Source organism: Tursiops truncatus, chromosome 9 (genome assembly GCF_011762595.2).
Source record: "Tursiops truncatus isolate mTurTru1 chromosome 9, mTurTru1.mat.Y, whole genome shotgun sequence".
NCBI classification, from domain to species: domain Eukaryota; kingdom Metazoa; phylum Chordata; class Mammalia; order Artiodactyla; family Delphinidae; genus Tursiops; species Tursiops truncatus.
In genome coordinates, this window is record NC_047042.1 from 43,323,274 (window position 1) to 43,350,343 (window position 27,070).

The 27,070-nt window shown below is 35.2% G+C and overlaps 1 pseudogene; it reads right to left on the minus strand.

Annotated features, from left to right (window-relative positions):
- LOC101322266 (large ribosomal subunit protein uL6 pseudogene) lies at window positions 1-21,785 on the minus strand (annotated as a pseudogene).
- Window positions 21,786-27,070: the final 5,285 nt, after the last annotated feature.

A 27,070-nucleotide genomic window follows, 5' to 3' on the forward strand; every position in this document is an offset into this window, starting at 1 on the left:
TTATTCATCAGCCTGCTGGACTTTTCCTTTTTCAGAAACATAGACACCATCTCCAAATTTTCTGATATTCTCATTTATAACTGTTCTGGCTTGCTGAGTCAAAATAGCTGAATTTGATACATGTTTAGTACCGTTTCCTTCAAGATTAACTCATCATTCTGGACTCAAGATAGTGAACAAAGAATACCTTGTCTCATGCAAGCCCTGCAGATGTAGTTTTCAACCAAGAAATTTCTAATTGCAACAAGAGACCCGTTCTACATAATGAGGTTGATGGGCAAGTGGCACAAATCTCATCTTGTAACAGAAGCCCAGTGTGACACCCTTGATCATGTTCTATGCATGACTATAGATAGTGTGAACAGTAACCACTTCCTTTCTATTTCCCTACTATTTGTCAATGCTGGGGTCTCTTCACTCCAAGGAGACTGAATTCTACATTGATGTGCCTGAAGTTCCTCCACAGAGTTTCTCTGGGGTCCTTGAAAATAACTGTGCGTCCTTTCAGAGTGATGTCAACATTTCCTGGAATGTCAACAGTCTGATGAGAATCATCTTTGTTCTCACAGTAGAGGTAGCAAAAATCGTAAGTGATCTGTTTTGAATGTATTATGTTTGAATTACCCTAGGAGTGATGTCAGGAAGACAGCTGAATATATGTGACTGAAGCTTATAGAAGAGATCTGGACAAAAGATACAAATTTGGGAGTCATCAGCATGGAGGTAAACATTATTTATGGTCATAGGACTAGGTAAGATCATCTAAGTGCCATTTGTTACGATGAGTAACATATGTGTAGAAAACCTGAAAGTCTTTTGAGAATAAAATCTGAAACTTAAAACCATTTTTGCTAAAGAAATCATCACAGAGGAGTGACCCACACTAAATTTGGGTTTTGTTTCTTGATTCACCTATGCCTAAAATTTATTCTGTTTAGTTGTACAGGCTTCTTGCATTCAAAGAAACTCCCGTAATTCTATCACTTTATATACTATTTTCAAAGAATAAATTAGCATGTTAAAGACGTTGGTGATTTACATGAAGACTTCGTCAGAATAGTTAAATCTACAAAAGACAAAGAGCTGGCTGATGAAAGTGTTGACAAAGGTAAGGGTTATGTGTTGAATGACAGAAATAGCTTTCACAAAAATGCAGTTCAGAGTGATGACTTGGAATGTTAGAAATAAATGATATTAGTTACATTAAAAGTTATATATTTCTGTTGAAACAATTATTGAAACAATCTGTTGAAACAATTATTCAAGAAGATTGGGGATACATATCTATGTAATAGTTTATTTTTTTTTTAATTTGTAGGTTAAAAAAAATAAAGGCTAAACTTCAATTAACCATGTGAGGTAGGTACTTAAAATAAAATGTGAATTTAAGCTGTGTGGTAATCAGTTAAAATCAGATAGACCTGAAGTGTAATCCATGCCATCACGTCCCAGCAATGTGTCTTTGGAGTCTTACTATCTATGCCATTTGTCAAATTCTCATAATAACAGTCTAGAACATAAAGAGCTTTCCTCAAACATTGTTTGAAGGGATTTTTCCCTGTTACTAAGCATATTACAAAATTATTTTAATAGTTGTACAAGGGTCCATTTACTGAAAGTTCTAAGCCATCATTTATCTATTATCCTTCTGTTGGATGTTTAGAATATTTTTCATTTTACATTATTATCATAACTTTTTATTTGTTTTGAATCTCAGCCCTTGGTATTCTGCAGAAGCTCTGCTATACATGCCCCCACCCAAGTCTATTCACTTGACCCTCTTTTACAAGATGTTTAGATAGCCTCTACTCCTTCACTCTCCTCTCATACCTCCAAGACCTCTTCTCTATTTTCCCCCTCAGCTTGTTGATCTTGCTTCCTACGCTAAAAAAAGAAAAGAAAAGAGAAAAAGAAGCAAACAGAAGAAAACATTCCAAGCTGCTACAATCAAGTCACCTATTTGTATCTGTGCCTATACATTCTGTCTTCCCTTCTGTTACTTTGAATGAACAGCCTGTGTTTTCACTGAAGGACATTTCTTCCACTTGTACACCTGCTCCAACACATTGCTCCAGGAATTTTTGTCTTGGACATTATAACTTTCCCTCTTGACTAAATTATTCCAAGGGCATACAAGCATTCTGCTATTTCTCCCATCTTAAAAAAAAAATCAGAAAACAAAATTCAGTTCCACATCCTTTTTCTACCTTATCTGCTCTCCTTTAGAGGAAAACGACTAAAAGTTTTCTTTATAAGCTGTCCTCAGTTCCTTTCTTTCCATTCTCTTGAATCCTGTCCAATTAGCATTTCACCCCATAGGCCATCAAAACTTCCCTCAAGGTTATCACTACCTCCATATTTTAAGCCAATAATAAATGCTCCATCCTCATCTTATCTAAAAGACCAGCAGTACTAATAAGGCTGAGGATGGTCTCCTTAATATACTCTCTTCACTCAGCATCCAGGTTTTCATGTGCTCTTCTTTCTCTCCCAATTTTTATAGCTTCTCCTTCTCATTCAGTTTTGCTGAGTTTACAGTATCTCATGACCTCCAAACACTGGAAAAGCTCGAGCCTCAGTTCTACTCTTAAAACCTCTTGATTTTATACCATCACTGCCCTGTGATCTCATCCATGACTTTTTTATGCTGAAAACTTTCAAATTTATATCACCAGCTCAGACCCCTCTGAACTCTACACTTAGATGTACAACTTTCTAGTAAGATATACCTGTTGGATGTAAGAATTTCAAAGACTAAACTCATGATCTGCACCTCCAAACCTGCCCTTCCCACAATTTTTCTAAAAATCAATAAAATCAATCTTCTTAAAATCAATCAGTATATCAATACTCTGGTCTTTCCCACTTCTCAGGCCAAAAAAAAAAAAAAGTTATTCATGATTTGATTGTTCTTTTTGCCTTTTATACTTTTCCTCTGTCAACACGTTCTTTCCTTTCTACCTTCAAAATGCAGGCAGTGTCTGAACATTTTTCATTATTTCCATTACTCCTTTCCTAATACAAGCTATCACTATCACTCACTCAGATTACCATAATAACCTTCTGGTTCAGCGGTGTGCACTTTTACCCACAAGGATCAGATAGTGAGTGTTTTAGTTACTGCAGGCCATAAGGTCCTGTTGTAGCTACTTACCTCTGCCACAATGTGAAAACAGCTATCTACAGTATGCAATTTAATGAATGTAGCTGTGTTCCAATAAAACTATTTACTAAAACAGGAAGCTGGCCAGATGTGAACTATGGGCTGTAGTTTTCCAACACCTATTCTAGTTTGTCTCTCTGACTCATCTTTCTTTCCTAATATCTATTCTCAACACAAGGGCCACAGTGATCCCTTTGAAATGAAAATCAAAGCACATGATACATCTACTTAAAACTGCTTGTGCTCCCCATTTCACTCACAGGAAAAGCCAAAATTCTTAGTATAGCATACAAATTTCTAAACAATGTTTCCTCAATTTTGCTCCCTGTGATCCAGCCACATTGATCTTTCTGCTGGTCCTTGAACTTGCCACATGCATGACGGCATCTGTCCTTTCTATGTCCTGTCTGAGAACCCATGGAACTGCGAAGCTCACTTTCCACCTTCTTTAGGTCCCTGATCAAACGTCACATTTTCAAGGAAGCCTTTCCTCCCTAAGAAATTACCATCACCCTCCTCCCAACATGCCCCATTCTCTTTTCCTGCTTTATTCTTTTTCCACCATTACCAGCTGGTATGCTAAAAAGTTTAATTTTTATTTGTTCCCTCCTCAGAATACGTCCCACTACAATATTGGGATATACTTGAGGATAAGTTTGTTTTAATGGTTTTCTATTTTATCCCCAGAATCTAGAACAGTTTCTGGTATATGATTTGGGACCAGTAAATAAATATTTGTTGAATGAAGCAACGTAAATGAACATGTGGAGGGCAAGAGAGAGTTCCTGGCCTAGATGTACCGAAGAGAAATTACTGCATCACATGGTAGAAGTTATTTAAAACTTCAAATGTAATATGCCAAGGTTTATCTCTAATTTTTTTACATAACGTTTTGATGTCCTTTCTTCCCTCTGTCTCTGTGATGCTTAATTTTTTGTGTCAATATGATTGAACTAAGGGATGCACTGATAGCTGGTAAAACATTATTTCTGGATGTTTCAATGAGGGAGTTTCTAGAAGAGGTTAGCATTTGAATTGAACTGAACAAAGCAGATGTCCCTCCCCAATGTGGAAAGGCATCAGCCAATCCCACTGGAGGCCCATACAGGGCAAAAAGGTGGAAGAAGGGTGAACTTCCTCTCTCTCTGGTTGATCTGAGACATCCATCTTCTCTTGCCCTCCTGATTCTCAGACTTTCTGACTCAGACCACTACTTACACCATTGGTCTCCTAATTCTAAGGCTTTCAGACTCAGACTGAATTCCACCACTGCCTTTCCTGGGTCTCCTGTTTGCAGACAGCACATCCTGGGACCTCTTGGCCTCCTTAACTATGTGATCCAATTCCTATAATAAATCTCCTTTTATCTCTATCTACATCTATATTTACTATTGGCTCTGTTTCTCTGGAGAACCTTGACTAATATAGCCTCCAAAATGAAAATGACTGTTTATTTAACATGCTTTCAGTATCACCCAACTGAACTACATGTACACGGTCATATCTATACTATTTCTAGTTATACTAATCTCATATTTTTCTCCTATTATGCTCACAAACGAAACAGACAGGTCCAATATTTTACTTAGGAGCAAAGAACTTCAGAGACAACTTTAAAGCATTCTGTGTATTATAGTACTTACCCCTCTAAACTCTAATCATTATTTTCATTGTTGACAACTCCTATTAGATCAGCATGCTGTTGAGTATATCTAACTAATTTAACTAGTAATTTAGTAACTAACTTAACTGGTAAGACCCAAGATCTCCCAATTTCAGGTGTGAGAAAAGCACAGAATGAATGAATGAATGAATAAACAGATGAATCAATGTTTAGCAGTACTGGCATCAGGGCTTGGGCTCTCTTACTTCTAGTATGGTCTTCTCTCCACTACAGCATGCTACTTTTACAGTGACTTCACAAATACTTGTTAAGAGGTAGAAAGTCCCCTAAACTTCGACTTCTAAAAACAATGACAGAAAACCAAAAGCCCTACACACCCAACTGCCATTCTAACTAGACAACAGATAATTCATGAAATGAAAAGACTAATAAAAGCAAACCACAGAATTGGTTTCACAAAGTTATTCTGAAAACAAATGCAGCAATAAATTAGTCAGTGGCTGGGTTTGAAAAGAGAACCTGGACAGAATTAAAAGGGCTGCTCCTGCATAGCACAGGGATATCAGCTCAGTGCTTTGTGACCGCCTGGAGGGGTGGGATAGGGAGGGTGGGAGGGAGGGAGACGCAAGAGGGAAGAGATATGGGGATATAAGTATACGTATAGCTGATTCACTTTGTTACACAGCAGAAACTAACACAACAATGTAAAGCAATTATACTCCAATAAAGATGCTAAAAAAAAAAACAAAGAAGGGCTGGTAGATAAATCCCTTCCATGATTCTATAATAGTAATTCTTAAATGTATTTTAGTTTTGGTTTCTGAACCCCTGGCATCAGTATCACACAGCATGCTTGTTAAGAATTCAGAGTTTGTGACCCCCAACCCAATCTCTGAATTTCTGGAGAGCTAATCCTGGAATCTGAATTTTAACTACCCCTCAGATTCTTATATACACTTTAGATTTACAGGCAGAGCCTTGCTACTCAATGTGCTCTGGAACCAGCCACAAGGACACCACTGTGGAAGGTGCTAGTGATGATGCATATTCTCAGGCCTCTCCTCAATCCTACCCAAGTCTTCATTTTAACGAGATCCCTGGGTGATATGAATGCAAATTAAAATTTAAGAAGCACTACTCTTGAGATCACCTTTCCATACGCAATGAAACATAAAGGAACTATTATTTCCCCTATTAGCTAGTCTTTCTTTACACTTTCCATTAATCGCTCTCCAATGTTACTTTAGAGCCCTACATGGAAACCAGACCATTAATTTACATAAGATAGAATTATGTAATACATAAAAACAGAATGGTCGAAGAGGAAAGGACCTTAGAGAGCACCTCTTTGAACTCCTTCATTTTACAAATGCAGAGAAATCAGACCCAGAGAAGTCATCTGGGCTCATGAAGATAACTGATGGTTAAGCCAAGAATATATTTCAGGCCCCCTGATTCTGATTTCCTGGCTAATTATATGCTGCTTCCTTCCAGAAGAATTTTACTCATAATTGGGGTTTTATTAAAAATTTGGCCTTTAACTTATACAGTTTTTTTCAAAGCAAAGTCAAATAGTTAGCAAGTAAGAAATCCACTGTTAGTCAAATGTGACATCATCAGTCATCCTAAAAAGGGGACTAATTTAAAAAAAAGGACTAGGCTCCTCTATAATCAAGAAGATTATTTTTTAATCTAATTCATTTTTCAGAATAATTACTCAAAATGAATCACTGTCAGTTTATAATAATAATCAGAGAGGAGTTAGAAAATATTGGTGATATTGCAGGGTTCAATTTCTTCCCAAGATAAGAAGATCAAATCAATCCAACAACTGGGAATTGCATTACAGCTATTTCTAAATGGAGTTTAGCTGCATCATTTTACATTCCAGGTCCTTTGGTCTCCAATGTTCAATTTTCTTGTGTGAAAAATATATGCACAGTGGATATAAGATGGTATTTTGGAACTAATTACAGCCTCTTTCAGCTTCCTAAAGGAGGCTTTCTTAGCACAAGCAAATGCCTTCCTTTATTTCTTTCTTTGCTTTTTGTCTAGTCAAAAAGGAATGACAAACAACTCAGTCCTGAATGATTCTCTTTTGAGTTGTGAAAGGGACAAATAAGAAAGGAATGTGCCAGTAAAGCAATAATACAGTGAATTTACATATTAATGATGATCCACTCACACAGGATTTGTTTCTCAAATAAACAGCCTAAGCTATTCTGCCTCTCCTAACATGTGAAATCATTTAGTATAGTGCCTAACACAGGGGTTCTAAATAAATATTACTGTTGTTTTTTATAAACCCCAGACCATAACATAAGCATTTCCCCCAAGTATTAAAGCAGATTTTTAAGGTCCAGTTAACTCTTTCAGAAGAGAGAACATTACATAACTCAAAATGTAACTGTTTGTACTTAGAAATTGTGAAATAATGTCGCTCAGGACGCAGTTTTAACAGAGGAACCCAATTGAGTGGATTCAGAGTGTGTGCTGGGGGAAGAAAACTGTGCTGACTCATGGTCCATCTGATATTGTTTTTCTGACCAAATGCTTCATTATATAAGAATTTCTTCTTTGATATGGCCACTTGCTGTTAAAACTGCTCACCGTGACCTCAAATGTCACAAGAAGCAATGCAAGCACATTGGGTTACTATTTGTGAGACAGATGACTCAGTTAGTCTAAAATGGTTTTAGAGGAATTGATCTTGAGATAGGATTAGATAGCCAGTTGTTAATTTTTTTTAGCCTAAGCCTCAGTTTCTTCTCTAAATTGAGGATACAAATATCTACTTTAGAAGGTTTTTACAGAAAGGATTAATGTAATGCTGTAGGAAAGGTTTATATCAACTGCCTGACCTAAGTGAGACACTCAATATTACTGATCTCCTTCTCCCTTTATACACGCCGGTCTGGTGACTTCTTGTCTATGTTTGTAAAGACAGTAAAAACTATTGAAGTTGGCAACCTCTGTTCAATCCAAGCCAATTTATACATACAAGAGTAGACCAGCCCTATAATGGGCAGAACTGCCACAAAGGATAGTCAGCAATCAGGATAGTACCCCCTTGATTATGTCTAGCTCTATGTATGCAAACACATTTGGAATTCAGTCAAAACAACTGACACAAGAACTTTGAATTTAAGAGTCTTAATTTCAAAGAGTAAATGAATACCAGAGCTTCTATCTTGCCCAGCAATTTTTCACATGAAAGCAATAGCTAATTACTTTCTCAGTAGAAAATATCAGACTTTGGAAGTGCAAACTACTTGTAATTTTTCAGTGGTCACCAACAGTCTCAAGTAAAACCTAGTAAAAGCAGATAAATAAAAGGAAATCCTACAAGACTGAATTTAGCCATATTTCTATTTTATACACATGTATTTCACTTAATTGAGCTAAGAGGATACAGTATTCAATTGATGGTTTTAGTCAATTCAGGCTTTACAACAATGATTCAGTCAAAGGTTCATACTGGCAAACTCTGTAGCCTACCAACCCAGTGAAATATTGAAATCTTTGGGAGTATGTTCTCAGGCTGTGTAAGCATCATGAATTTAATTCAATAAAACTTTTTTTGCTAGATTTTTCTCTGCTAATAAAAGAGCTTCAACAGGAGACACTTGATGTTTTAGCATACCACAAAAATCAAAGTATATGTTGTAGAATTAAGGACTGGGCTCTTAAGAAACACAGCAAATAGTTAAGCCACTTCATGAATGTAGTATGCATATCTATACTACACTGGACAGTCAGAAGCTTGAAAAATTAGCTACATTGTAAATAGTGGTTTGACTGTACTGTGAAAATGATCTAATTCAAACTAAGAGGATAAAAAAATATATTATTATGAAAGAGAAAATCTTGGGAAGATGGGAATTGTGTCAGTTTGCTAGGGCTGTCATGACAAAATACCACAGACTGGGTGGCTTAAACAACAGAAATTTATTTCTCACAGTTTTGGAGACTGAAGTCCAAGATCAAGGTGTCAGCAGATTTGGTTTCTCCTGAGACTTCTTTTCTTGCCTTACAGATGGCAGGCCTCTTGGTGTGTCCTCACACAGCCTTTCTCTATATGTGTGCATCCCTGGTTCTCTTTCTCCTCTTATAAAGGATATCAATCATGTTGGATTAGGACTCTACTGGTCTCATTTTAACTTAATCACCTTTGAAGGTCCTATAGCCACATATAATCACATGAATTAAGATCACCCAAACAACCTCATTTAATTTAATTACCACTTAAAAGGCCCTATTGCTGAATATACTTACATTCTGTGGTACTGAGGGTTAGAATTTCAATATAAGAATTTGGTTGGCATGGGAAGGGGATGGGGATAAGGGACACAATTCAGCCCACAATAGAAATATATCTGCATGTGGCCAGGTCATGGTTCCTGCTGTGAATTTTCTACTGTTAAACTGATTTCCTTTTATGAAACAGTGAATTAGGAAATTCTTGCATGTTTTGTTACATATCTATCATTCTTATTATCACTCTTGTAGGTCTTTAGGTTAGCTATTGATAGGACACAGATGGTATATATTGTCAGACCTTTTTACTATGACTAAGAGTTTTGTAAAAATCTTTTACTTGGAATGAAGTTAATAGACGAGCATAAAACTAAACAACACATTTGGCATCCAAGCTTCCTTCAAAATTCTCATTGGAACAAACTGCCAGGTTCAAACAATACAGTAACTTTCTCTTTTCCCCAAGTCAAAGGATAGGATTAGAAGTGTTGTCAGAGAAAATGTAAATGTCAGTGTTATGTAAATATAGACTTTGGAGGATTCTCAGAAAGAACCTTTGGTTGGTATTTCTGTATAGATTTAACTTCTAGTAAATTGTAAGTCATATTGTGAAATGTGAAACTAATGTAGAGAACAGTAAATTCATTCAATGCTCCATAATTTTGGAGCCCTAAAAGGTGAATTTCTCTAATTTCTTTTGCTACAAAGTAAAGAGTAAGCTTTAACAAACTTTTTCGGTATTTGTTTCCTTTGGAGAAAAAGTAATTTGGATGTTAGATATAACACAAACTATTTTAAATATCTGCATTATCTTGGCTGAGCAGAGCCGTAAGCCTAGTTTCATAGGAACTGATGGTCTTTCTCTAATCTTCTGTCTGATGCACTAGTTTCAGCCTGACACTATGTCTATGACTTCCTCCTATAGCCTATTAGGATGGTACAAGACACCATCTGCCCTTCTGGGTTTCCCTTCATACAAATCTGGGTTCTACCCTCTCAAAGACAAGAAGGGGGTTTCTTTGCCTTTCCCAAGACATGCTGAAAAACGTTTACTTTAATACTGCTATGTTTTACCACATATTTCATTTTCATTTCATCTCTATTTCATTCTTTTCCTAACTAGTAACAGTATTTTTTACTAAAAAAAATTAATACGAGAAAATGTTTCATTCTGAGAACACATTAAGTAACAGTAGAGATCAAGGTTAGAAGGTTTATAAAATGATCACAAATATTTCAAGACAGATAATTCATGCTGAGCATAACTGTAAACATCCAAATTTTTTTTTGGCCAAGGATCAGGGTAGGGAGAATCATTTTATTCTCTTATTTGTAAGTGGTCATTTAGTTGTAAGCAATAAAAACCAACCCTCCCTCCCCAAAAAAGAAAAGAAAATATTTTAGGATTCTTAGTTCACAGAATTGAAGTTTAACATTCAGTTATAAGAAGAACAGAAATCATCAAAGCAGCTCTAGAGAGTTTTATCTCTTATAAATTGAGATACACAGAGACTGGAAATGCTACTAAAATAGGAATTTGCTAGAGATTACCAGATAATAAAGATACTGCAAAGATTTATGGCAAAAGAATGAGAAAACAAACATCCCTTAACTAAAATGCCATAAAATAATTCATTGTTTAGATCACTGGAAGCAAAAGATGGAAGAGAAGAGAAGAGATTTATCCCATAGAAATAGTCCTAAAATAAGCATGTATCACCAAGATGGCACAAAGTTCTAAGATTTTCTTCTAACTTTCAAATCATACTGAATAGAAAGAAAGCTTTGGAAAAGTTAGTGGCTAAAATGGACTAACCCAGAGCTTTATCAGCATTTTTAAAAGATATGCTTTTATAAAAAAAAGAAACCACGCAATAAAACATGACAAAATACAAGAAACAACATGGCCCTCAACTTGGCTTATGCCATTAAGATCCTATACATTATTCTGTATAAAGCAAAAGATGTTTTACCCAACCAACACTAATCTATTCATGTAGGAACACTGACATTAGCCAAGTATTCAAGTCCACCTACAAACTTTCACCTAATTTATTATATTTAATATTTATACAATATTGTCTAACTCTATATCATATAAAAGTATACATTTATGAAAAAATATTACATAGATATATTTTATTTACAAGAAAAAGTACATAAAGTGTGACTCTGGAGAAAAATATAGAAAGGTAGAATAAATGGGCCAAAATAATTTAAAAATATAATTGAAGAACATTTCTGAAACTAGAGTTGAAATTGAATACTTAAAAGATAAAGCAAATTATATACAAATATGTTTTTATATGTTTTCTTTAGCCTCTTCCATAATAATACTCAACTTTAGAATATAGTAGAGAAATATCTAAAAAAATTTGAAAGGATGGTGGCACATCCTTTATGTATAGGCAATTTGTCTTTCAAAAATACAGTAACAAACAGGCATTCTTTAGCAAGCCTGACACTGGGAATATAGCATATATGAAAATTATATTTGATGGTAAGCTAAAAGATTAATCAAACTGAGGAATCCTAGAATGGAGATATGTGATGAACAGATTTCAGAACTATAAAGCTAATACTCAATAAAGGAGAGAATTAAGGTTTCATAACTGTAAATAAGCAGTAGGTACCTTGACAATATAAAAATAAAAGTATAATGAAACAATATACTATAGAGAAGGAGGAGAAAGAAATAAGTGAGATAATGTCCTTATAATTTTTGTCAAGAATTCAATACAGACTAAAACTGAAATATTAAGAGAAACACAATAATGAATTCATAACCTTAAGTGTCTTCATAATATTCTTTTACAAGTTGAGAAATTTCTTTAGATACTTATGTCATTTATTATAGAGAAATATTTATCAGAAATTAAGCAATTCCCTCAGTTTCATCTTATTTTCTTTTTGTAAGTACATTTACTTAATGGTTTATATAGAATCAGGAATAATGAAATCCCAGGTTTTAAAATTATTTCTATTTATATGCTTTTATATTTTCATAGAGATAAGTCTGGAACAATGTTACCCAGTTGTTAACAAATGATTATATCTCAAATACTTTGTTTTCTTTTTTTTTCGTTATCCAATGCATGGTTTGGACTGCTTTTATACAACAGTTGCATATAATCTTAACAGAAAAGTCGCCATTCTTTCCAAAAAGTGTACTTCATATGATAGCATATATAGAGTATTTAAAATATCAACTCATAAAATTATAAATTGGAGGGACTCATAGTATCTATCTTAGAGGTCATATGAAGATTTATTGTAAAAACTTAGAACAGTCCCTAGCACATAGTAATCATGCAATATGCATTAGCTACACCTTCAGCTAACCACATCTATGCTAGTAGAGCTATTATTTTTACTTAAGTGAGAATCTGATAAATTATAACTTGCAAATACTACTCATATTTTTTTTCTCTTGAAAAATAGAACAATAACTACTAAGCATTATTATGGGGGTTAAAAAAATCATTACTTAAAGGCAGATGCTGGGTAGTTGTCTAGGCTAACTCTCTAAGTGATTCACTCTTTCATACCACCTCATTGTACCCATTTATAATTAAATACCTGCTATGACTAAAATATTCTGTGAGGTACTCTAGACACAGTAGTGAACAAGAGAGATTGCAGGTAGGCATTCATTTCTCATCAATAGTAAAAATTCTGTATGGTAAATCTTATAATATAAAATTTCTAATGTCCTGATTAGCATAGTCAATATATTTCAATGTTGACTATGAAAGAATTCAAACGTTTAAACTACATTGTTATTAAGCTTATTTGCATCCATGTATAAATTAATTCTGATATAATATTCAGTCATAATTTTTTGAAAGCATCAATAAGCTTTTAATATTTAATACTGATTCAAATGAGGTTTTGACTTACATCCTCATATGTTCCATATCATTTCTTTCAGAAGACTATGAGGCTATGCTAAAGAAAAATGAGTTGTAAGGTCAAGAGATCCCCATTTCCCAACAACCAATGACTTCCCAGTAGAAACCACTACGTGTTCTTACTACAACTTAATTAGTTTTTGACAAATTCTCTTAGTGTTTCATAAATTAATAAATTATTTTAATTAAGGCAATGCATTTTTTAATAAAAGGGCTTTATAATATACTGGCTCTGAAAATAATAAATTACCAAATATATAATGTCAAACACAAAAAATTCCAATAATGGACACATTCCCTATAAGTTATCTCTGTTTAATAATGAGTACACGGCTTCCCTGGTGGCGCAGTGGTTGAGAGTCCGCCTGCCGATGCAGGGGACATGGGTTCGTGCCCCGGTCCGGGAGGATACCACATGCCACGAAGCGGCTGGGCCCGTGAGCCATGGGCGCTGAGCCTGCGCGTCCGGAGCCTGTGCCCCACAACGGGAGAGGCCACAGCAGTGAGAGGCCCGCGTACCACACACACACAAAAAAAGATGAGTACAAACCACTACCTAATACAGTCGTTAAGGGCCAAATTTTAAATTAGCTTAAAAATAGGGAATTTTTTAGATTAAAAGTTGAATACTTAAGCTAAATATTTGCAAATCCTCACACTTATAGTAAGAAAATTATGTTTTAGATGTTCAAGTCTTAAATATTTAATAATAGTAATTTGCCAGCTTGATACATGATTCACATAAATACTTTATTACTAGCAGTTTAGAGAAATGATGTTACTTTTGTAATTACAATTCACTTCTTTATCTTTTGATAGTGAGTGAGTTTTATTGAGTATGCTTGAAAATGTAAAATTCATAGACTAATTCTGAAATGTTATTCCAATAAAGTAAGTTCACTCTTGAGAGGAATTTTATCAGAATGATAAAGTGGTTTTAGTCAAGATGTGAATCCAAGTCATTACGGGAAAGCGATAGTCTCCTTGGTTAGCAAGGAAGGTGTTGGAATTGGGTAAACAAATAAAAACTAAAATATTAAGTGAACAGAGAATCAGGAGCATGAAAAGCCTATAGTAGAATGTCTTATCACACCAGCTAGGTAAGAATTATAAAAACTAAACCAGGAATAAGATTGCTAAAGAGAAGTCTTAACAAAATATTCCAGCTGAGAAAAAGATGCAGCAACTAGAAAGGGAAGCAGGCAGTAGAAATTGCCTTTGAAGCAACTTTACTGCCTCCAGAAGGAAATGTTTTCATGGGTATGGCATTTTTTTTACCAAAAGCATAATGTTCAGACTGGAAGAGGCTTGGCACTCTCAAACGCCTCTGCTGGGAAAACAAATAGGTAAAATTTTTCTAAGTTTCAAATACATAGCACATAAAAAATTTTCAAGCAAACATGCCAATATCATATGATCACCACAGATGTAATATTTACAATTTAATATGAATATGCAAAAAAGATTTTCCTCCAACAGTATTTTTTGAGAGAACTGATCAGAGATTATTTTAATAGAAAACCTAAATAGTCAACAAAAGGCAGTTGGCTAAATTAATTATGATAATGCTACGTAATCATAAAAGCTCTTTTGAAAAACTCCGTAAATTGATATATATAGGGACATAGATGGCTGTCATGTATGGTGAAAAACGCAAATTGCACAACTATATGTATAATGTGAATATGTTATATATTCATATAATTATACATATGCTTATACACATGTGCTTGCATATATTTGTATGCATAAATTATAGATTTTGTGTATAGATACATGTGTAGAATAGAATAAATAGCTAGATATTATCTATATGAGGGATTTTTTTTTGCATAATCAGTTTCTGTCTCAGTCAAGGTTGAGACAAGATCCAAAAGTTTTACCATTCCCCTCCAAATCATATTTATTTCATAAAGCTTCAGATAACTTTTTACTCAAGATACTGTAGAGAAAAAGAAGGGAAAACATTATGTAGAGCATAGAAAAATAATTTAATAACCCTCATGGGACATTTCTGTTCTCTTGCCAAATTCTCTTGTCATTTGTCTTCTCTCCCTCATCCTCATCTTCAATCCAGCTCTCTCTCTTTCCCTCATATTTCCTCCCTCTCTCTCTCTCTCTCTCTCTCTCTCACACTCTCACTCTCACACACACACACACACACACACACACACACACACACACACTTTCCTCCCAAGGCTCCTTATTCATCCCCTCATGTTAGTCTCTAAACCATTATTTTTTAAGCAGTTTTGCTTTTTTGCATTCTCACATTTCTAGCAACAGTGGATATAAAGAGTTCCTATTTCATAAATGGTTATCTCTCTGGGAAAAATAAAATTGCAATATAGTCTTTTGTGTATGAATACACATGTTTTAAAAAATTATTGCATGGTATTCACCAAGCTGTTGATAATAGTTACAGTAAATTTCAGGGAGTTAGGTTGAGAACAGTTAGACTCACAATCTGTATATTCATACACGCCTGGCTTGTTCAAATACTTTGCAATAAAAATAAACTATTTTGTATATTTTGTGTAAAATGAATATTTCATTCCAATGTTTTCACTCATCTGTGTTATTCTTACAAGCTCCTATCTTGTCTTCTACCTCTAATCTTACCTCTTTCAATATACTGTTAATAGTGAAACCAGCATGATTATTTTTAAATGCAAAATTTATACTATTGCTCATTTTATACTCCTAAATGAATTGGTTTGATCTTAGGATAAAGGTCACCTTTCTTAACAGAACTTATAGGCTTCTTATGAACTATTGTTACCTTTTTCCTCTTTAACCTCATCTATTGTCATTCTTTTGTCATATTTTTCTCTTTAGGTCTTTTAAAGGTCAATTCTTTCTTCTATGATATTTAATAATTTTTTTCATTGCTAAAATTTCTCTTTCCCTTTTCTTCCAAATCCCCCTATTCCCCACCTAACTCCTATTCAGTCTTCAGGATTATACTTAAATGTCCTTTCTTTCATTAATTCTTCCCTGAATTCACAAGTCCCAGTAAGTGCTCCTCATATATTCTTACAGCGCAATGAATCTTTGCTCTTAACACACTTGTAACACAATACTTTTTAAAACTTCTCTATATTCTTCATTAGATACTAAGTTCCCTGAGAAAAGCCATTATATGCACTTTATTCAATGCTACATCCCAAGTGCTTGGCATGTAGGAGGTGTTAAAACAGATGTTTCAATAATAATCATTAAACCATGTGGTAAGTGAACTGAATGTCTATTCACTATTCATGTAATAAATAATATATCAGACTGGCTCTATCAGCCAAAATGGGATAGCTTGTATCAGACTAACCTTCCCATCAAAAGCAAAGGTAAACTTTGAAAAATACAAAAAAAAAAAAATCCTTTCAAAGCACAGAAGAGCAACTAAGATGCTCAGGATTTGAGAGACAAAGGTCTTAGAGGAAAAAAAGAAAAAATGTATTGAAGAGAGCTCTATGTTCACCACTGCTTTTTCCTCAGGGCATTTTTTTTCTCTAATTTGCATTGCAGGGCACAGAGGGCAAACAGAAAGTTGTGGCTTGGAGGGTGCAGGAGTCTTACTCAGTAAGGAAGTCAAATTTGGAGTTTGAAGCTCCAATGAAGCAAGAAGGAAGGCAGGAGCTCTTGGAGGTAAGGAGACAATAAAAATGAGGGTCCATTATTTTACACGGTCTCCCTCAAGGCATTTGGGCATTCCTCAACTGTACCTGCACTGAGTAAATATTTAAAAGGTAGCTGCTATGAGGATAAAATGAGTTTCTGAAAATATTAGTGTTAATGAGACAAAAGTAGAAGTTTAAAGTCCAGCAAAGAAGAAGAGTAGACCAGACACAGCAGAAGAGAGAATTAGATAACTGAAAAAGTGGTGAGTAGGTGAGTAGAAAAGTATCTAGATTGAAGCAAACACATGAATAAAAAGAATGGAAAATACAGAAAAAAAGTGAGATACATGGGGCATAATAAAAATTCTTTTGAAAATTAAAAATAAGATGAAAATTTTAAAAAAGAAATATAAATATATTAATAATTGGAGTATAAAAATGGTAAGAGAGAATATGAGGCAGAATAAATATTAAAGTAGGTATTGGTCAAAATTGTAAGTACTGGCCAAATTGATAAGTCATATCGTGTCACACATAACACAAGCTCTTTGAATTCCAAAAATGATTAGTTTTGTAATTTTTCTGTAACAAAAAAATTACACTCAGGTACATACATCATGGTAAAACTGCTATAAACCAGTGACAAGGAGAAAAATGAGAGAGGCAAAATCAAGAAGAAGGGATTATTGTCAAAGGGCTAACAGTGAGATGGACAGCTGGATTTTTAAAGAAAACACTGAAAGCCAAAAGACTATAGAATGACAGCTTTAAAGGACAGAAAGTAAAGAACTGTCAACCTAGATCTGTATTCAGTAAAAATATCCTTTTGAAATGAATGAAATAAAAAGTTTTAAAATAAAAACTTTTTCCATTAAAAAAACAGAAATTTGTATAGATGAAACTCATGAGAGGAAAAAACCTCAAAACAATTCTTCAGGGAGAAGAAATACAATTCTAGATAAAGGTATTATAACATACAAATAAACAAAGGCTACCCAAAAGGATACATTTCCATATAAATCTAAATAAATATTGACTGTTTAAAGCAGTAATAATGATTTCAAATATATGTGGGAATGAAATGCATGAAAACAACAAAACCAAAGCAGAAAGGTATGAAGGAAAAGAAATTGCTAGAGATATTTATAACTATCATAGAAGAGGTAAAAGTATTTAAAATGTATTCTTATAAGTATGGATGTTATAATCTCTACATTTAGTAATTCATTTCTGATAAATAATACACAGTGAAATTGACACTGTTGGAGATCTGAGCCTAGGTCATAACAGTTGATACAGTTTTTGCTGGTTTCTCTCTCTCTCATTTCTATCTCTATCCTCTCTATCTCTATTTCTCTAGGTGCTTCCCCCAGAAATCCATGCATCATGCTGTGGGGAAGCCACATAGCCACATACCAATTCCCAATATATGTGTTTCTGTCATATTTCCAGTTGGGGTTCTAGCCGATGGGATCCCGGCATCAGTCACCAAACATATAAATCAGTGAAACTTCAGATGATTCCAGTCATCAGCATTCAAGTTGGGTCGAGTGGAGCAAAGACAATTTATCCCACCTAGCCTTACCTAAATGGCTAATTTCTAAGGAAAATTAATGTTGTTTTTGTTTTAAGGCAATAGATGTAAATAACAGAATACCAAGTGTTGGGAAGAATGTGAAAGAGCTGGAACTCTCATACACTTTTAGTGAAAATATGAATTGGTACATCCACTATGAAAACTATTTGTAATATATGCCGAAGAGTAACATAAAAAATATCCATGACCCAGTATTTCAATTTTAGCTGAATATCCGAATGAAATATATATGTATAGATATAACATACATCATGCATATATACACTGAAAGACATATTCATAGCAAAATTTTCATAATATCTAGAAACTGGCAACAATCTAAAAGTTAGAATGAATAAATAAATTGGGGTTTATTCATACAACGTAATACATTGTAATTTATATAATACAATGCAATGTTACTATACCATAATATAAAGAACTAATGATACATTCATCAACACGATTATCTTTACAATCATAAAAATGGAAGCTTGACATAAAGAAGTATATATGGCATGATTTAAATGTGGAAAAAAAGTGTCTGGTTAGAATCCAGTTTAAAAAAAGAAAACAGAAACCATTTTAGTTATTTCATACGAAGAGCATTTAATATAGGGAATTAGATACAAAAGTAATGTAAAGCCTTAGAAAGAAATAAAAGGAAACTAGGATACTCAAAGAACAGCAAATGAAGGAAGGTGACATAAACTACTTAGACTAGAAAAAGAAAAAGAAAATTAATGTAACTGAGAGTCCAGGACTGCTATGCTGCTGGGCCTGCCTAAGGAACCACCACCATGGCTGCTACAACAGAAGCCGAAATGCTAAACAACCACTGGCACTACGGAAGCCTGCAGAAGCCCATCCATGTTGCTGCTCCGGACAGAACCAGAACCTCGAATACCCTGCCACTGAGACTGAGAGAGCGCTCACCGCTGCTGTGTGCTCAGTGACTATCTGTGTCAAGCTGCTGAGGCTGCTGGAGTGACCAAGGTCATGATTTCTCATACTACTGCTGCCCAAGCAGATAGCCAGGTACCTGTACTTGCCTATCTCAGTTACTGTTTCCTGAGACTCTACCAGGAGCAAATAAAAAGTGGTTCTCCCTTTCTTCCCTGTTTTAATAACATGTCTGATCTTCCCGTTTGAAGAATTTAACCAGAAACCTACTACTGTCAGCGAGGCCTGTTTAATCTTGCTTCTAGTTCCCTGCAGTATACATACCAGAGAGGATACAGTGCAGAATAACCATCAGAGTCCATCCTGCTACACCCATTTAACCAGGGAATTTAATATAGCATTAAAGTATTGAAAAAGCCAGGAAACAAATAAAATGTGTAAAAAAACGACTACTCAGACATTAACATTAATAACTCAGGAAACTACTTACTACCCCTAGGTCAGGAGAAGCGAAAGGGAAAATCGTGTTACCCAGTGCCCACAAGCACCATGCTCTTGAGACTGCTGGAGCTGGCAGACTGCATGTGGGGATTAAGGAAAGGGAGGATTCTGGCTCACCCAACCAAGAGGATAGAGGTGCTATTCACTGAAATATGCAACGTTAGAGAAATATAATCAAGTCTTCTTTGCAGAAAGGTAAAAGTCTATGTACCAATCCCATTGGTGCTGCAGTGGACCAGGAACCCACAAACATAGCAGAGGGGAGCATGAACAGGCAGAAAAGTTGAAGAAGGCCAACTAACAAATAACCGACACAAGGAAAATGTTTTGTTATTAAAAATATAAAAAATATTAAGCAATTAACATAAATTAGATTACTAGCAAGTCAATATTTTTGTGTTAATTTAAAATCTACAGTTATTAAAGTTTTCAGGAATATTAACAAGCATTTAAAATTATTCCAATGGCAATGTACATTTATGTACACAATAATACCAAATTCCATGCAGATTGATGAGACTAGTGTTTGCCCTAGAAATTATAAACAGAACTAATGTGGAAATTTAAATATAAACATTGCAGGTCAAGAGGTAATATGAGATACTAAATGCTTTCACTAGTTAATCTCCATGAGAGAGTAAATATCTTCAGATAATGATTTCAATCATGCTCCTGAACAAGCAGCTCTGTGATTTAAATATCTAAACTCAGCAGTTTTCCTGTTCATTTGCATTATCCAAAAAGACTTCTTCCTGCTCATAAAAGACACTTTGAAAGTAGGTCTTACTGATCTTGAATGTTTTCTAAAACTCATATTCTATGATATTGGACTCTATCTCCATCATAAGAGGTGATGAACCATGTCACCTGTATGTTCTCCACAAGCATTCATTGAAAACCTACTACCTTACTATGCTCTATGTGTTGAGGGAGGAAAAAAGGAAAAAGTGAAATTGATAAATCTTTCTGCCCAATAGGTATTTCAGTCCAGTAGATAACTGACTACTATATTTGAAAAACTCAAAGGAGACGGAATTGTAATGTTTGTTTGTTTGTTTGTTTAAAGAAGCTGGACTTCTGGGGGGGTAGGAGTTTATTAATTTATTTTATTTATTTTTGCTGTTTTGGGTCTTCGTTTCTGTGCGAGGGCTTTCTCTAGTTGTGGCAACCGGGGGCTACTCTTCATCATGGTGCGCTGGCCTCTCACTATTGCGGCTCTCTTGCTGTGGAGCACAGGCTCCAAACGCGCAGGCTCAGTAGTTGTGGCTCATGGGCCTAGTTGCTCTGCGGCATGTGGGATCCTCCCAGACCAGGGCTCGAACCCGTGTCCCCTGCATTAGCAGGCAGATTCTCAACCACTGCGCCACTAGGGAAGCCCCAGGAATTGTAATGTTTAAAGAAGAGTAATGCTAAATGAGCCTGGGGAGATATATCACACCCAGTCATTCACGGCTAAGGGAGCAATATCAAAGAGTTTGGTCTTTATCTTAAGAAAGATAGGATGATATTAAAGAATATTTAATGACGTAGTGTCAAGATCAAATAAGTGTGCTTTGAAGGATCACTTTAGCTGCTATGCAGAGAATGGATTCAATGATGTTACTGCAGTGGTTAAGCAGAGAGACACTGGTGGAACTGACATGGACAAAGTGTTATGGGAAAGGAGAGTGGTAGGCAGATTTGAGACATTTAGTGAGTAAAATCAATATAAAGTGTTTACGGATTGGATGTGGAGAGTGGTGAAAAGGAAAGGAGGCACTGACTATAATGCCAAGGAATAAGACTGGCAAGAATGAATGAACACTGATACCAAACACTAGAGCAAAACACCTCATATCCTTTTATATTTGACTCTCATCCTCACTGCGACACCAGAAGGGGTTTCTCAAAGGCCCTTAATCATATTCTGTCTCCAAAACCAACAGTTATTTCTTGGTTTTCTTTCTTGGTGTTCTCTGAGCTATTAATAGGTACTCTTGGTTTCTCATATTTCTTTGGTCTGATTGTTCCCAATATTGAGTTTTCTTGGAGGATTTACTCTTAGCCAAATCTTTGGCCATGTTTCCTGTTTTCATTGATGGTAACACTAACCCCCCGCCCCAAGTACTGTAGTCAAAACCTTAGACTTGTTTTAACTCCTTTCTCTCCTGTCAAATTGGCTGACAAGTCCTATTGATTTTTACATCTAAAGTATCTCTCTAATTTTCTCATACTCTTCATTACATACCTCCATGTCTATAGCACTTTTCTCCTCACAGTTCCCACCAACTCAAAATCTATCCCTCTCCATTTCAGTTTATACATGGTTGACATATTAACTGTAGATATCGTCTTAATTTTCTGTTCAAAAAGATTTAGTTTCTCTGAGAACAAATTCTCTACACCATCACCTACTATACAATGTTCTTTTTTCATCAGCTACTAACTTACATTCCAATCTCGATGGCAACTACCCACTATACTAGCCATTCTAAGATTTACCAGTCCATATAAGACAGTATTATTTATGTTTTAACAAGTACATACACATATACCCATGAAAATACTAGTTCCATCCATGAACTGAAATCTATGACTTAGGAAGAGAGGTGAAAGGGAGACATATTTTGTTGTTGAATCATTCATGTTTTGTACTGTGTAGTATGTAATACGTCTTAAAAATATTCAAGTCATCTTTTCAGAATATAAAAATGCAATGGTGTCATTTTATTTCAATAGGCATAATATTTAAAGGACAAATTTAACCTTCAACAATATTCATACAGTGAAATTATACCTGCCTTTGCAAATAAAATCAAGTTACCTTAAACCCAAAGAATTTTGTGCTAAGCAGTCTTGGGAACCACAGAGAAAATATGTGATCTTGGCATTTCTTGGAAATATTCCACCTTAGAAAAGCTAAGCCAATATCATCCATTTAGTTTACTCCTAAATTTTAAACTGGACCCAAGATTTATATTTATATGTAATTAGTGTACACTTAACATAAAAAGTGAGCAGTAGAGTGAGATAACTACCTGCCATGCCAACCTATTTCCTTTTTGCTCTTTCAACATTTCTTCTGTTTTATTTTTTTAGATAACATTTCAGTTTTCCTCTGGAAAATCAACTGTTTTCTTTTTTAGTCTGTGTAGTCTGAGATGAGTTGATCCTAGCTGTCTCGGGTGTATGAGTTTACCCAACAGGGAAACCAAGAATCAGTCAGTGAACTTGACTGTGATCAATTCACAGACGGGCAGAATGTGCCAACGAATCCGTTCCTGGGCTTTTGCTGCAATGTTTAAGAAGCACTCCTTCTGTGTTATTAAGTAGACTATAAGCTTAGAATTGCCCATTTCTTAACTGGGTTGTTTGGGGTTTTTTTTTTTTTGAGATTCAACTGTATGAGCTGCTTATATATTTTGGATATTAGCCCCTTGTTGGTCATACCATTTGCAGATATTTTCTCCCATTCTGTAGGTTGTACTTTAGTTTTATTAGGTTTTTGTTTGTTTGTTTGTTTGTTTTCCGCGGTACGCGGGCCTCTCACTGTTGTGACCTCTCCCGTTGCGGAGCACAGGCTCCGGACACGCAGGCTCAGTGGCCATGGCTCACGGGTCCAGCCACTCCACGGCACGTGGGATCTTCCCAGACCGGGGCACGAACCCGTGTCCCCTGCATCGGCAGGCAGACTCTCAACCACTGAGCCACCAGGGAAGCCCTGTGTTTTAGTTTTGTTGATGGCTTCCTTTGCTTTGCAAAAGCTTTGAGGTTTAATCAGGTCCCATTTGCTTATTTTTGCTTTTATGTGTTGCCTTAGGAGACATATCTAAAAAAATCTTTCTACAATTTATGTCAAAGAGTGCTCTGCCAATGTTCTCTTCTAGGAGTTTTATGGTTTCAGGTTTTACATTTAGGTCTTTAAACCGTTTTGAGACATTGCTTTTTGTTTTGGTATATGGTGTGAGGAAATGTTCTAATTCTTTTTCATGAAGCTGTCCAGTTTTCCCAGCACCACTTACAAAAGAAACTGTCTTTTATCCATTATATATTCTTGCCTCCTTTGTCATAGATTAATTCACTGTAAGTGCATGGACTCTCAGCATATATGTAGGGTGCACTGTGGTGGCGTGACCGCAATCAGAGATCCAGGCAGTTTCTGAGGTGCTGCCTGATTATATACCAACAATGGCCGCTGCCACCCTACTCAGGCTCCACCTCGGGACCAGGTTGCCTCTGCATCCCATGGTTGAGGCTTTTTCCTGGTCACGGCTGCCCCAGATCCAGTACCACACTGTGATACTGGGGTGTGCAGCAAGGTGGTCTTGGGACACCCAGCAGCCACTAGAGCAGACCTCTCCTCCTCCTTGCCTCTGGGACTAGCCTGCACAGGCGTGAGCATGTGCTCCTCCCAAGCAGAGTCCCAGCTTTCCACAGCCCTTCCATTTGTCCCAGCAGTCCTCCAACCAGCTGAGGCAGCTTCTCTTCTCTGTGTAGGACCCCAGGACTGAGGTGTCCAACTTGTGGCTCGAAATGCTCATTCCCCAGGGCCAATCTCCACCCACGTAATCATCATTTTCCTCTGAGTCCCCTCCCAGAGGCCCAGGTCCCGATCAGGCACAGGCACACTTTTCTTCCCTTCCTGTCTGACTATGTGTATATCTTCCATACAGCCCTGGTTGTATAGGAGTCCTGCTGGTTTCCAGTTAGCTTCCAGTGAGAACTGTTCCACATGTAGATGTATTTTTGACGTGTTCATGGTGGGAGGTGAGCTCCACATCCTCTTAGTCCACCATCTTTATCCTGCCTCCTACAGTGCACTATTTTTCATTACATTTCTTACAATTGTAACAAAATATTTCATTATTATTTATTGAAAAAAATATTATTTACAATTATTAACTCTACATTTGTTACTCTTACTAGGTTATAAACTCAAACGACAGCAGTTTACTCCTCTCCCCAGTCCTAGCAGACAGACAAAATGAACTAGAGTCAATTTCCAATAAACATTAAAATGCTTGGAAAATTGTATTTCAAATTCTGTTGTACTAAACACTTCAAGTAATGTTGATGGTAAACTGCCTCTTATTTTGTTGTTGTTGTTATAAATTAGCTCAATATAGAGACCAGCACCTAAAACAGAATGTCAAGCCTTGATTACATTTTCTGACCAAGCCAACTTGTTTGAGTCTCAGTTTTGGTAAGAATAATCTCAAGATTAAAAGTCACAAATGAGCTTTTAAAACTATTCTGAAAGTATATTGTCCAGAGAGAGGTCACATTTTCAAAAGAAATATTATATATGCTTCTATAACATGTTTTGAAATGTAAGTTTGAAGAATGTGCAATTTCTGGTATTGTTTTCTGTAAACGTTTAGATATTTTGCCCCTTCAAAATATATCCATAAGATTACATTCATCCCTTAATGCTTGTCTAAACGCCACTTACATGAATAACTTTACCTTTTGGTTTTCAAATACCAAGTTTTTTTCAATTATGTCCATATTGGATTTGATTTTTTTAATTGTGAATTTTAGCAATGGAAATAAGTGCCACGTTTCATGTGATAGCATTTTCATCATTATTTCAGATAAATTTTGCCTGAACTTATATCTATTGTGGGAGGTGGGGAAGGAGAGCAGATGAATATTAAACATATTCAACATAGGTACGTCAGAAAGATTTCTATGCAATTTGTTTGCATACTTTTAAAATTTTCAATATACAATCTTACATTCTCCATGGCTGACCTTTTGTTTCTTAAGTGAATTTTATTAAAAGAACTACTTCTATCTCATTATTCTTTATGCTATCCACCACCTGCTAGGATGAAGCTACAGAGCAAAAGCTTATTACCATTAAAATATGTCAGCATTAGTAAGTACCACTAGAATTTTACAACTTTTATAACATACAGCCATTTATTTAAAGTTGCAAGCAGATTTTCTTTCCTTATTCACATTTGGCACCCTTGTAAAAAAACACTGTCCATAGAAGTAGATGTTTATTTCTGGACTCTCAATTCTCTTCCATTGGTCTATTTGTCTATAAAGACCAATATAGAGACATATGCCCATGTCACACTGTTTTGGTTACTGTAGCTTCGTAGTAAATTTTAAAATTGGGAAGTGTGAGTCCTCCAACTTTGTTCCTTGTAAATATTGTTTTGGTTATTTGGGCTCCTTAAGTTCCATATGAATTTGAGAATCAGCTTTTCCACTTAAATAAAAAAAAAAGCTTATCCCTAAGCTTAAACATTTTCAGTGTTTCATAATTGAGTGTGATGTTAGCTGTAGGTTTTCCATAAATGCTCTTTAACCTGTTGAGGAAATTTTCTTCTATTCCTAGTTTATTGAGTGTTTTTACATGAAAGGGTATTGGACTATCTTAAGTGTCTTTTTTTCAATCAATTGAGTTTTTTTTTTTCCTTCTTACTAGTAATGTGGTGTATTACATTGACTGATTTTCTTATGCTGAATCACTCTTTAAATCCTGGGATAAAGCCCACTTGGTTAGATTATATAATCCTTTTAATATGCTGTTGGATTTGGTTTGCCAGTATTTTGTAACTGTATTTATAAGGGAAATTGGTCTGTAATTTTCTTTCTGATTATGTCTTTAACTGGCTTGATATCACAGTAATTTTGGCCTCATGGAATGAATTAGGAAGCGTTACCTTCTTTTCTATTAAACATTTTGTAGAATTCACCAGTGAAACCATCTGGTCCTGGACTTTTCTTTGTTTAGATGCTTTTGATTACTATACCAATCTCTTTGTTATAGCTCTGCTGAGATTTCTTTTTCTTCTTAAGTCAGTTTAGATTTAATCTGTCAGTTTAATTTGTTTTTAAGAATCTGTCCATTTCATCTACGTTCCCTAATTTGTTGACATACAGTGTTCAGAAAATTCTCTTATCATCCTTTTTACTTTTGGAAGGTTGGTAGTAATGTCCCCACTTTCATTTCTTATATTAGTTATTTGTGTCTCACAAGAGCTTCTGAAGTAACATTCAATGAAGTCTCAATTTTATGTCGTCCTATCCAGTAAATATTAATGCAATTAAGAACATGTATTTTATCGTTCAGTGATGTAAAAATGTGTGACATTTTTACCTCACTATGCCTAAGGAAATCATCAGAAATTCATATATTTAGTGAAAAAGATGTTTGTTTTAGAATCTTTACAATAGTAAACACAATCTAAATTACCAGCATTAGGAATTAAATAATACTAACTATGGTATCTCTTTGCAATTAAATATTATACAGATAACAAAAATGTAACATTATATTTAATGTATTTATTGAAATGGAAAACCTCAAAATATAAAAAAAATTTAAAGGGATATAAAATGTTGAAATGTTGTGGAAAGTACAAAGGTACCCCTAAGTTTTGAAAGATGACACAGGACATAGTTTTTGCTCTGATTTTCCTTGGTCTTACTGTCAAAGAGGATTCTGGACTACGGATAAGCTAAATATCTGACTTCAAATTCTCTACCTTAGGGAAAATAATTGAGTCAAATGAAAAATAC